The sequence below is a fragment of the Toxorhynchites rutilus genome, chromosome 1, assembly GCF_029784135.1.
Source record: "Toxorhynchites rutilus septentrionalis strain SRP chromosome 1, ASM2978413v1, whole genome shotgun sequence".
NCBI lineage: Eukaryota > Metazoa > Arthropoda > Insecta > Diptera > Culicidae > Toxorhynchites > Toxorhynchites rutilus.
Genome location: NC_073744.1, coordinates 180,929,935 through 180,942,911, shown reverse-complemented (window position 1 = coordinate 180,942,911; position 12,977 = coordinate 180,929,935). Strand labels below are relative to the sequence as shown.

The following is a 12,977-nucleotide window of genomic DNA, read 5'->3' as shown; positions in this document are numbered from 1 at the left end:
AAATCTCCATCTCCTTAATATTATAGCACTCCGCTCTCGCATTGGGAATATCACCAATCTCTCACGTTCACTCACTATCTCTATTCCACCCCCGCGCGTCAGCGTGAAAGCTGCACACATTCATTACACAGGGTTGAATTTCCCATTTTCTCACCTCATCATCTCTCATTCGGCTCCACTCACTTCTCACACAACAACATGCGAAGGATTTCACTCAATGCACACACGAAACCACTCAGTCAGTTTGGAAACGACGTTCGGTTGGTTTGGAGGCGGGTATTTCGCCGGGTTGTTTTGGGTCGCACGCGGTGGAAAATTACGCGCTGCGATCGATGTTCGGATGTTGTGTTTTGGTCGAGCGGGGTTGAAAGGTCCAGCTCAATAATCAGCTGTGTGTTGTGTTTGTAAAAGGAAATGCTTGAAGAGGTTGAAGTCTGATTGGAAGATAATGGCATCGAATTCGTAGTGGGGCAGCTTGAAGAGCGTCATTACATTGTTTCTCTTTAGTTTTTATACGATGCTGCAGCTCGGTATCTCGGTATGCTGGAGATAATTCTACTTTCGGCGGTCCTGTGTACCAAAAAGCACTGCCCGAGCAAATTTGCAGGAGTGAACACATGTAGAAAGGATAACAAAAGATAAAGAAAACAGAAACGAATTGGTTGAACATTCAACGACCTGTGGAATCCTATTGTTCATACAGATGTGAACATCGCAGGTGGATTACAAGTGAAGCAGAACGAGTTATGTCTACTAACACCATAGCCCCTGTTAGGCTACTGCTGAGGATGGTGATTTGTCACAGGTACGATAACGCTAGTGATTTCTACGTTCAAACTTGAATATGGAATTTCTGTTTTGTATGAACAAAGACAGAAATCGTAGATGTCTTTGTCATTATTCAGAAATTTAAAGGGTGTGTCACATCAAATTGCATCACGGAAAAAACGCTGTAGAAATTCGCCCAGTAGACCGATCCTTTTGAAAATTTTAGACAGTAAAATAAAAACTATTAAACAACTTTTGGCATTTTCTTTTTATTCATACTTCGAGCCCAAGCCCGTATGCTCGCACCTTCCTCTTTACCCCGTCCATAAGGTTCTGTACAACGTCAGGTTGTAGTTTTTTTTTTAACAGAAATCCATTTTCGCTTGAAGTCCGCCTCCGATTTGACAACTTTTGGGTTCTTCCGGAGGGCCTGCTTCATAATCGCCCAATATTTCTCTATAGGGCGAAGCTCCGGCGCGTTCGGTGGGTTCATTTCCTTTGGCACGAATGTGACCCCGTTGGCTTCGTACCACTCCAACACGTTCTTTGAATAGTGGCACGAAGCGAGATCCGACCAGAAGATGGTCGGGCCCTCGTGCTGCTTCAATAGTGGTAGTAAGCGCTTCTGTAGGCACTCCTTAAGGTAAACCTGCCCGTTTACCGTGCCGGTCATCACGATGGGGGCGCTCCGCTTTCCGCAAGAGCAGATCGCTTGCCACACCATGTACTTTTTGGCAAACTTGGATAGTTTCTGCTTGCGAATCTCCTCCGGAACGCTGAATTTGTCCTCTGCGGAGAAGAACAACATGCCCGGCAGCTGACGAAAGTCCGCTTTGACGTAGGTTTCGTCGTCCATTACCAGGCAATGCGGCTTCGTCAGCATTTCGGTGTACAGCTTCCGGGCTCGCGTCTTCCCCACCATGTTTTGCCTTTCGTCGCGGTTAGGAGCCTTCTGAACTTTGTATGTACGCAGGCCCTCCCGCTGCTTGGTCCGCTGGACGAATGAACTTGACAAATTCAGCTTATTGGCGACATCCCGGACCGAACTTCTCGGATCACGTCTAAACTGCTTAACTACGCGCTTGTGATCTTTTTCACTGACGGAGCATCCATTTTTGTCGTTCTTCACCTTCCGGTCGATGGTTAGGTTCTCGAAGTATCGTTTTAGTACTCTGCTGACCGTGGATTGGACGATTCCCAGCATCTTACCGATGTCCCGATGTGACAACTCCTGATTCTCGAAATGAGTGCGCAGGATTAATTCACGACGCTCTTTTTCGTTCGACGACATTTTTCCAAATTTACGAAAAATTGACAGTGAAGCATGGCCAACGTGATCTATACACTCTTATCTGATTATAAGCGAAAGCTGAAGATATAATTCCTAAAAATTAAATTTCTACAGCGTTTTTTCCGTGATGCAATTTGATGTGACACACCCTTTAATACAGCTGCAAAATTTATTCAACTTAATATTTTTGAAGGCAATACGCAAGGAGCCCCATAGTACCCCATAGTGGGGGCAAAGATGCGCCCCGTACGGGGCAAAAGTGCGCACTTATTGAATTGTTCTTGTAACTTGTAACAAAAATAAATGCTTTATCATTACAAGCGGGAGAAGCATCATTACTAGAATGTGTGGGCACCGTTGCACCGTTGCGTTGTTTTAGGGTTCGAAGAGACAGACGATGGTTCCTCATGAAGCTAGAAGCCCAATCATTTCCTGCCAGTTTTGCAACTTGGTTGAATTCGTGCTGGAGGTTGTGGCTTCCGCAAAATCAAACGACAGGTGCCTCAAATCTTTGAGAGTCATACCATAGAAAGCTTTGTCTAGGTCCTCGCTGGCACATCCCAGCAAAAGTAGAAATGTCAATAAAAAAAGATTTACATCATAAATCACTTACTGATATGAGCCTCTTCCTCAGAGCTGATTCAGAAATACCGAGGTCTGCCGCAATCCGACGCTTCGAGACTCCCTCCCGAAGCCTCTGTCGGCCCGACAACATTTCTGGAGTGAATTTTTTCAAATCAGTTTTCTTCTTGTGAATTCCGTTAAAAATTTGATTGAAAACATTTTACATATATATATATTTTTTTTTGAGAGCAAAATTCTGGTGCGAAGTTTAGCCCAACAGCCACTGCGCACTTTAGCCCCGCAAGCATTTTTTGAACTAATCGAATTTTTAAAAAAAGCTCTTAAACTTTTTCATAAAAACGAATACGCACTATCATCTACTATAGAATGAAGGTTTCCTTGACGGTGTACTTTCGAACTTTCCAGTTATTTTAGGTAAGTTAATCGTTATCCCCAAAATTGAAAAAAAATATATCAAAACATCGCAAAACTCTTTTTACCTAATAACTTTTTGCCACTTTTTGCTGCAGGCGTAATAATGTATCAAGCGAATGCACTGTTGTCGAATTTTTATGCTCGTTTGCTTCAAAAAGGCCAATGCGCACTTTTGTCCCGTGCACACCTTTGCCCCGCACTACTCTACTGCCGTAATCTCGCAAAGTGACGCAAGCGCCAGAGGAAAGAATTTTCAGTACGAGGCTTTTCTTAAAATTGCATGTATAATCATCATACGCGTACACTACCAAAATCTGATCTGATTCAGGGAGAAGAGTTCTACATATTTTTCGACTTTATAGCATGCGTCGATCAGGCTAACGTAGTAAAGAACCCAATTGTGATGATTATGGACAGCACCGATTTTTTCCAATCCTAACGGCAATTGAAACCATCCGATAATGCCGTCCGGAATTATCCGATGTAAAACAGATACAGTTTACGCGGGGATGTTTTGAATCCTGTTACAAGATGCGTTTCGATGGAGAATTTAGAAGAGTGCAGCTGTTCATCAAATCCGACATTTACCCTTCAATCCACACTCAGTTTCAATTCATCTGTAAGAGGAATTGAGCAGACTAGGAAAGTAAACAACGTCAAGAAGATTTGACCCTTGAAGCCTGAAGATAAAAGACACTATTGGTGAAATTCTTGTAATCAGCAATTTAATTGGTGGGTTTCAATTAGTTTGTTGCAATCTTTATGTGCAATATGTGATAAAAGCAATGTACTTCAATCTAGAATAAATTATTCCTTTAATCTAAATTTGATTTTATGGACTTGAATATTTAACTCGATTTTCAAATAGAGATCCCAAATGCATGGATTGCAGATCTAATAGAAGATGGTTATTACAAATGTAACACGGCATGGGGATGAACTATTTTTCATTAAAATATTTGACATAAATAACTTTTCGAGAAAAAAAATCTTACAAGAATGAACGCATGTGACTCTCATTATGATAAACGTCCTTTACAAAAGATGTTATGTGAAATTCACTGTCCCACTTCGTTAATTCTGTGCCATCAGATCAGATTAAAAAACCCATCGCATCACAATCAACTTGATCTTACATCTCATCATGGTGATAATGGCGCTTGCGCCACCTCACAGTGGAAATGGCGCTTACGCCATTCTGTTTTCAAGCTTTTACGTGGTATTTTTTTTTACATTTCTGCAAAACTTCGCAAACTACGGCCGTATATTCCACACACCTAATAAAGGGATACTTCAATAGTGAGGAATACATCGTTGTGGTAAGTCTCAATCGAAGAAACAAAAGTATTTTTGTGTTGAGAAGTTGTATATATAGTTACCGCCTAAACTTTGAAACACTAGACAGTTGCCTTCTTCCCTTTTTCACATCCATCCAATTTGAGTGACGTTGGAAACTTTTTTATCGAACATAATCTTTGGATTAAAGAGTTATAACTCATAGAATTCAAATCAAGAAATACTACAGCAAAATAAGAAACATATCTCAAAATCCATTTCAAATCGCTTTGTAATCGTTCGAAGCAATGAGTTACACACCGAGGTAGAGTAGTAGGCGTAGTGTATTTGTATTGACATGTAAAATATAGTGTCGTAATTATTCCACCCGGGTGACGTCTTTAGAGAACCCCTATTGAACTGACAGGAGCCAACATATCGAGTATCCCACTGACATTTTCCCTTTGTTTTCACATGAATTGGGTATTCCACTGACAGTTCTGCTTGAGATTTTGCTAACGATCCTAGCATCAATCATAGCACCCGGCTGATTTATTTGCATTCAATTTGCAGCGTATATGGAAGTAACAAAACAATGTTCAACAATATCCACGGTTTCATGATAATTTGAGTCAAAATTCTCATTAAATCTTGCAACTGTTTGTTTTTCAATTGACAATTGTATTGTGACTTATTCCCGTTATTCATGTGGTAAAAAGGTCCAGAGAGCAATCGTATTCTTAGTCCTCGGAAGCAATAGCATTGTCGGTGAAATGCTGAATAATTTATTTTCTCTCATCACTCAAAGGGACACTGAGAGCTATAGAAAAATCAACTTGGTGTTGTTATAATAATAAATGTTCGTTTGTTTCTATGAACGTGGGACAGTAAAAATGACCCACAAAAATATCACTTTCATTCGTCTTTTCGACGTGATTTCACAAAGATCACATTACGCTCATAATCACTGGGAACTCCAATAAAACATATGTTATTAATTAAAAACACACTAACTGAAAATAACATTTTCGCATGGATGTGGTGGGCAAAATAACATGAACACAAATATTGACGCCGACGATGTGAAAAAAGTCGCTCGCAAATCCACCATTTTCAATACCTTCATTTCCTGAACATTGGGTCCGAAGAATGAATGAAAAGAAATGAATTTTAGGAATCTCATTTTCTTCTCTCCTATACACTGAAGTCGCTTTTTACGCGGTACTTATCAACCACGTAAAAACTCAATATGACAATTGATGTGACTTTTCACAGGTGGTGCAGGCCCTGCAAGCCATCCGTAAAAATAAAACGCACAGGAAAATTCACAAAGAAATTCGAGAAAGGACAATCGGACTAGACCTACGCAAAGAACACGGACTAGAGATTGGAAACTCGGAACATGGAACTGCAAGTCTCTCAATTTTCTTGCGAGTACCCGAATTCTTTCGGAAATATTGAGAGCCCGCAATTTCAACATCGTAGCGCTGCAGGAGGTGTGCTGGAAAGGTTCGATGGTGCGATCGTTCCATGGTGGATATACCATCTATCAGAGCTGCGGCAACACACACGAGCTGGGTGCAGCTTTCATCGTGATGGGGGAGATGCAAAAACGGGTGATTGGTTGGTGGCCGATCAATGAAAGAATGTGCAGATTGAGGATGAGAGGCCACTTCTTCAATATCAGCATTATCAACGTCCACAGCCCCCATCTAGCTAGCACCGATGACGATAAAGAAGAATTCTACGCGCAGCTAGAGCGTGAATACGATCGCTGCCCAAAACACGACATCAAAATCGTCATCGGTGATTTGAACCATCGGTGATTTGAACGCTCAGGTCGGCCAGGAGGAGGAATTCAAATCGGTAATTGGTAGGTTCAGCGCCCATCAGCGAACCAACGAAAACGGCCTAAGACTTATCGACTTCGCTGCCTCCAAGAACATGGCCATACGTAGCACCTTCTTCCAGCACAGCCTCCAATACCGTTACACCTGGAGATCACCACAGCAAACAGAAACACAAATTGACCACGTTTTGATCGACGGTCGGCACTTCTCGGATATCATCGACGTCAGAACCTATCGTGGCGCTAACATCGATTCAGACCACTACCTGGTGATGGTCAAACTGCGTTCTAAACTGTCAGTCGTCAATAACATAAGACACCAGCGCTCACCACGGTACCACCTACGACGACTACAGGAGCCGAACGTTGCTGCAACATATTCGCAGCGTCTTGAAGCTGCGTTACCGGGGGTAGATGAACTAGATGCTGTTCCCCTCGATGAATGCTGGAACTCCTTAAAATCAGCAATTAGCAGCACAGCAGAGACCGTCATCGGGTATGAACAACGAGGACAACGGAACGAATGGTTTGACGACGAGTGCCGAGCGCTCCTGAACGAGCCATGCTGCAACGAGCGACTCGACAAAACGTGGAACGATACAGACTGAAACGAAGGCAGCAAACACATCTCTTTCGGGAAAAAAAGCGCCGCCTGGAAGAGAAAGAGTGTGAGGAGATGGAGCTGCTTTATCGTTCTCGAGAATCGCGGAAGTTCTTCAAGAAACTAAACGCCTCGCACAAAGGCTTTGTGCCGCGGGCCGAAATGTGCAGAAACAAGGAAGGAGGCATCTTGACGAACGAACGCGAGGTGATCGAAAGGTGGAGGCAGCACTACGATGAACACCTGAACAGCGCGCAGACAGGAGACCTAGACGGCGTTGAGGAGGACTACACCGGTGCAATGAACAACGACGACGTACCACCCCCGACGATGGGTGAAGTTAAGGAGGCCATTAATCAGCTCAAGAACCACAAAGCAGCTGGTAAGGATGGCCTCGTAGCGGAGCACTTCATAGGGGGTCCGAGAAAACTTGTAGAGTGTATGCACCGGTTGATAGTCAGGATCTGGGACACAGACCAGCTACCGGAGGAGTGGAAGGACGGGGTAATCTGCCCCATCTATAAAAAAGGCGACAAGTTGGATTGTGGGAACTATCGTGCCATCACTATCCTGAATGGTGCCTACAAAATTTTGTCTCAGATCCTCTTCCGCCGCCTATCGCCAATAGTAAGTAGATTTGTGGGAAGTTATTAGGCCGGATTCATGTCCGGTTGCTCGACGACGGACCAGATTTTTACACTGCGGCAGATCCTCCAAAAGTGCCGCGAGTATCAGGTCCCTACACATCACATCTTCGTCGACTTCAAGGCCGCATATGATACAATCGACCGACGACAGCTATGGAGGATCATGGACGAATACGGCTTTCCCCGAAAGCTGACAAGACTGATTCAGGCAACGATGAACGGTGTGCGGTACAGTGTGCGGATCTCAGGTAAGCTGTCGGAATCATTTGAGACTCACAGGGGACTTCGACAAGGCGATGGAATCTCCTGTCTGCTCTTCAACGTGGCGCTGGAAGGTGTTATGCGGAGAGCGGGCTTCAACATGCGGGGCACGATTTTCAACAAGTCTAGTCAGTTTATCTGCTTCGCCGACGACGTGGACATAATCGGAAGAACACATGCGACGGTAGCCGACTTGTATACCCGACTGAAACACGAAGCAGGGCTGATTGGGCTTGGGATCAATGCGTCTAAGTCTAAATACATGCTAGCTGGAGGGACTGATCGCAACAGAGTTATTCTTGGTAGTAGTGTTGTGATCGACGGCGACGAGCTCGAGGTGGTAGAGGAATTTGTCTACCTTGGCTCGTTGATAACGACTGACAACAACAACAGCCGTGAAATTCGAAGACGCATTGTCAATGGAAGTCGTGCCTACTATGGGCTCCGCAAATCCTTGAGGTCCAACAAACTCCGACCCCGTACGAAGTGTACCATGTACAAATCCCTAATTCGACCGGTTGTTCTCTATGGGCACGAAGCATGGACGATGCTTGAAGAGGACTCACAAGCGCTTGGAGTTTTCGAACGCCGAGTGCTCAGAACAATATACGGTGGTGTACAGGAAAGCGGAGTATGGAGAAGGAGAATGAACCACGAACTGGCGCAACTCTACGGCGAACCCAGCATTCAGAAAGTCGCCAAGGCTGGACGAGTGCGATGGGCAGGGCATGTTGCAAGATTGCCGGACAGCAGCCCTGCAAAGATGGTGTTCGCATCGAATCCGGTAGGAACAAGAAGGAGAGGAGCCCAGCGAGCGAGGTGCTTGGACCAGGTGGAGCAGGACTTGGCAAGAATCGGTGCAGCCGGGAGTTGGAGAACTGCAGCCATGGATCGGGACTATTGGCGAAAAATTGTGAAGAAGATCTAATCTCTCAATGGGATGTAGTATCATTATAAATAAATAAATAAATAAATAAAAATGTGACTTTTCACGGAATAATTTTGTATTGTATCACTGATTAGTAGCTGAGAAATAAATGGAGATACAGATATCACGATTGTAGCATGCAAAAAAACCAGTTAATCAATTGTTAGAATATGGGTTGCATTTTAAACTAATAATTCACTGTTTGTTAGATTTTTTCACGGATTCTGAAAATTACCTGGTTATTTTTACGCGGATTTTGGAATTAACGCAGTTTTTTTAAACGGATCTTGGAATTTACGCGGATTTTGGAATTTACGCGGTTTTTGTTTACAAGGCACGTATCCCCCGCTTAAAAAGACACTAGGTTCACGGGACGCGTCATTTTGAAACATTCCGAATTTTATAAGGAAAATTACAAAAACGGTTTGCTTTTTTATTTTATCCCTTGTAATGACTTTTATCCATTGATCGAGGTCAATATATATTGAAGTCTATTTTCTTCAAAAGTGTTAAAATATCGAAATTCTTTGTGTGGTATACCTATCTCTACGAATATGCGTCAATGTGACGCGATGTAGACAAAATATTGAATGGACATGAAAACACCTATAATATTAGAATAATATATAGAAATGTACCGACACTTCGATCAGCCATCGTTACCTCAAATGAAACCAGCGATAAACAACTGTTGCCTAACAGCACTTGTCACTATGTAATTGTTGAACATATGGGAATTTAATTTTCCGAATTTTCCCTTTTTTCCTTCAAAGTTTTCCGAAAGTTTTCAATTGTCACGTTTGGTTGGAATATGTGTAATATTTTTATGGGACCCCCTCTCCATTCCAGATGAGGGAGAAGGAGAGTCATACCATTATAGAAACATTTCTCATACCCAAAAACCGTCACATCCTTGAATAGTTCTCGAATTATGCAGAAGTTTGTGTTCCGTTTGTATGGCAGCCCCCCCTTAGAGAGGGGGGAGGAGTGTATTCACCATAGAAACGTTTCATGCCCTGTAAAACCTGCACATGCCAAATGTGGCTCCATTTGCTAGATTAGTTTTCGAGTTATGCAGAAATTTGTGTTTCATTTGTATGAAAGCCCTGTAACCCGCAACGCCCGAGAGGCGAGCGTGTTCATCGTGACTGGGGATTTTGCGCAGATAAGCGGTCGGCTTAAGCGCCACTCCCGCGAGGGAGACCGACCGCTGTGTTCTTTCCTTGCCCGGCAATGAGACACCCACTGAGGGCGGGTTTGTCCTTTTTCCCTCACAAACCCGGTTAGATACGCGACTTTTACCTGTGCTCTCGGTAGGACCCGCGACACCGTTTGTCCACGGGACGCAATGCAGACACAAGGGAGTCTGGCTCGATTCCAATGACTACCGCTTATGCTTGAATCTCCTCACGGGACCTACTCAAAATCTCCTTCCCCTCAACTTCGGAGCTCGCTTCGGAGCGTAGGAGTGAGAGTGGAAGTGGGAAAAAAAAGGAGTCTCCACTCAGACTCGTGACCAACTCAACAACAAAAATATTTGAACGCATTTGTCGTCGGTGCTTAGGCCACCGCGTGCCGGTAAATACACAACCGTTTCTTACAACCGAACATCTAATATCACGAAATCATATTTATTCATACACAACGCCTACATCAATAATTCAACATCAATTCAATTCATTCACTACACTACTCAATCAAGGAAGACATTAAGGTGAAGGTGGAAGCTAGCCATTGTAGTAGTACAGGTAAAACCACGTGTAAAAATGGGGTAATAGTGTTTGTGAGAGAAGAGCAAAGCACAAGTAAATAGATCAATTCACTTATCAGACTGTGTGGCGCTTCATTGACACGAGTCTTTGAATACATTTGAAAAAAAAAATAACAATTCAATACTGAAGTTCAATGTATGAACGATATGTTCCGATGAACCATGCCAATTGCAAACATAAATATATAGAAGGGGTATTTTTGCATATGAAGTAAAATTCTGATTATACGCGAGCGTAACATGAGCAAATTTATAACACATGCGAATTGGGGCTCTTTTGATATTAACAAGTTCTACCGCATAGTAACTCGATGCTGATAATTCCTCAATATTTTCCTTCGTTGGTCGTATTGTTTTCACATATTCACGTTGGAGAACCTTAACCCTTCTCTTCGTTGGCTGAGACATTTTGATTGAATGTAATACTTTTCCGTTTATTGTTTTTGAAAGCATAGGCAGCCGTGGCAGTGTTCCGAGCTCTGCAATACAATTTTCTTACCCAATATTAAAGTTGCTAAAACTTACATTATAGACCCATTAAACGTAAAAATAATGATTGTATTGATATCAACACTATTTTATTCTATTGATTTTCATGACATGAAAGGCTATGACTCAGGAATAACATTTTATTGAGTGGTTTTGATAGCTGTTTCGATGATGTTGTCTGGCATCAGTGTCGAAAAAATAACGATGCTTTCACCAATACAAACAAAACCATTGCGGAAGATTGAAAAATGAAAATTTAACTTTCAGAGCACTTGCTTGAGTTTTCCGACGTTTTTCACTATACAAAATTTAATATCTTGTGAGTAATCGATTAGATTTTGGACGAATCACATCCAGCACCCATTATGGCAAGTTGCTCAAATCTACAAAGCGAAGCGGCTCTCGCTCTACCATTCATCCAAACAAATACAGAAGGGAGGAACTCAGATCCACACATACGAGATTGTGTTGGATCTGACTTCAGATTTAATAAACGAGGGGCTTCCATATGTCGAAAACAGTACCGTGCTACATCATTCCCTGCTTAATTTTCGAAAATTTGATTGGCCTGAACCAATCAAATTTTCGAAGGCGAAAATAGAGTCTCCTTTTGCAGAATTGTTCAATAACATTTTCGGGGTCATTTGTGGTCATCGTCAAACTTAATTGACTCATCCTCTGTTTCCAGTATCAGATCAATTGATCTGTCTGTAACTGACCATCAACGCTTTACAGCTCCGGTCTCCAGCGAAATGTCATGTGAACCACTGCAAAGGTTAACTCTAAACGCCCATCAAAAATTACTGGTATTACAGAGAACTAACTAACAGAAAACTACTGAACTGAGAAACAAGAAAAAACTCGAGAAAAAAAAACATCAATCGATCTGACCTTCAAGAGCTACTATTAGTTGACAATCTTACCCACCCCGTTATGGCAAGTTGCCTAAATCTACAAAGCGAAGCGGCTCTCGCTCTGCCATTCAACCAAACAAATACAGAAGGGAGGAACTCAGATCCACACATACGAGATTGTGTTGGATCCGACTTCAGATTTAATAAACGAGGGGCTTCCATATGTCGAAAACAGTACCGTGCTACAGCCCACCCTTAGAAAGCGGGAGGAGTGTCTAATCACCAAATAAATATATATTGCATGCTAAAACCTCCACATGCAAAATTTGGTTTCGTTTGCATGAATGATTCTCGAGTAATTCAGAAATTTGTGTTTCATTTGTATGACAACCCCCCTCAGAGGGGGGGGGGTGGAGAGTCTAACCATCATAGAAACATTTATTGCACCCTAAAACCTCAATATGCCTAATTTGGTTTTATTTGCTTGAATAATTCTCGAGTAATGCAGAAATTTATGTTTCATTTGTATGGCAGCCCCCTCTCAGAGAGTGGGGGGGTGGAGAGTCATCATAGAAACATGTATTGCACCCTAAAATTTAAATATGCCTAATTTGGTTTCATTTGCTTGATTAATTCCCGAGTAATGTAGAAATATGTGTTTCATTTGTACGGCAGCCCACCCCTTAGAGAGGGGGGGTGGAGAGTGTAACCACTATAGAAACATTTATTGCACCCTATAACGTCAATATGCCTAATTTGGTTTCATTTGCTTGATTCATTCTCGAGTAATGCAGAAATTTGTGTTTCATTTGCATGGTAAAAAAAAATGTGCAAGTTCTTATTGCGTTTGTGACGGATCTTGATCGAGTAAAGCATCCAATTCTTTACCTTCGAACTTTTTTGGCGGTCCGGAACGTTCTTCGTCTTCCAAGTCAAAAATACCACTTTAAACCGTGTAAACCACGTCTGACACGTTCGCTCAGTTGGAGCATGGTCACCATAAATTTCCACCAAAATGCGATGACCTTCCGCAGCTTTTTTCTTCATATTGATGTAATGAAGTAAAACTCCCCGTAAAGACTCTCTCGTTGGTACGAGATTCGACGTATTCGAAGTGGGAAAGAATGATGTTGTTTACGCTTCAACTTTTTGACATATACTGAAAAAGACGCGCAATGACATTAGCTATCTAACGAATGTCTGCAAATTTGATTCACTGGAATAATAATCAAGTTACGCCATCT

At 42.5% G+C, this 12,977-nt stretch overlaps 1 protein-coding gene across 4 annotated transcripts in view; it reads left to right on the top strand.

Moving 5' to 3' along the window:
* The first annotated feature begins 254 nt into the window (after positions 1-254).
* Positions 255-12,977, top strand: part of LOC129777862 (uncharacterized) — a 175,458-nt gene continuing 162,735 nt past the window's right edge. For all 4 annotated transcript variants that reach the window (XM_055784449.1, XM_055784440.1, XM_055784428.1 and 1 more), the window contains exon 1: positions 255-805. The gene's annotated coding sequence lies outside the window, so the exon portion shown is untranslated. The remainder of the gene's footprint in view (positions 806-12,977) is intronic.